Genomic DNA, 1,061 nt, shown 5'->3' on the forward strand with positions numbered 1-1,061 from the left:
TCCTTATGTTCTTTGGGCAAATAGAACTACACCTAAAAATGCAACAGGCCAAACACCCTTCTCATTGGTGTTTGGATCAGAAGCAGTAATCCCTATAGAGATGGTGGTTCCTACAGCCAGAACGAGCATCCGTGATCCTGAACTCAACGAAGATATTCTCCTTGAAGACTTGGATACTATTGAAGAACTTAGAGACCTAGCCAAAATCAGAATGGCAGCATATCAACAAAGGGTAGCTGGGGCATACAATAAAAATATAAGGATAAGAAGATTTCAAGAAGGAGATCTAGTATTGAGGAAATCCTTCCAAAACACAACCAATCCGGCAGATGGGAAACTATCACCCAAGTGGGAAGGTCCTTATCTGATCGAGTCGGAAGCAGGGAAAGGGGCATATCATTTGCTCACCATGGAAGGCAACAGATTACCAAGAGCATGGAATGCTATCCATCTCAAGAAGTATTTTTTCTAGTCAGGATCTAGTATCCTTCGAAAATTAAGCATCCATCTAGGATCAAGGATCCTAAAATTGGTAATATCTATCTGATCACTTATTTATTTCATATTCTTGTTAATAATTTAAGGATAATGTATTCATAACATTTATCTTTTCCAAGTTTTTAAGTAACAATGCAGATTTCAATAAGAGGTTCAATGTTTAATAGGTTGGCCACCTCTCCCTCACGCTTAAGGTACATTGCTATTTTCCTTGGCCTAGCCCACGATTGGATATGACCCCCGATTGTCATATCCTCCAAGGTTTAAAGGTTTTCACCTTTCTTATAAATTAGAGTTTCTACACTCTCGCCTGGAGCGCACGCTATCCAACGTATAGTCCGGGGCAGCGGGACCAGTACACGCTTAGTGGATGACAATTTCGTTGCTTTCGGCTATATGGAGGATCCTACGATTTATGGTAGACGTACCATACCACCAGTTTATAACGTTTTCACGTTATCTCAAGACAAAGGTTTCTAACATTTTCATGTTAGCTAAGGTTTATAACGTTTTCACGTTATCTCATGTTTGGGCTAAATCCCGGTTTGGGCGAGTCCCCAGTT

The sequence above is a fragment of the Bidens hawaiensis genome, unplaced genomic scaffold (assembly GCF_021521415.1).
Source record: "Bidens hawaiensis isolate Kalapana, Puna unplaced genomic scaffold, B.hawaiensis_p1.1 tig00009445_1, whole genome shotgun sequence".
Taxonomy (NCBI): Eukaryota; Viridiplantae; Streptophyta; class Magnoliopsida; order Asterales; family Asteraceae; genus Bidens; species Bidens hawaiensis.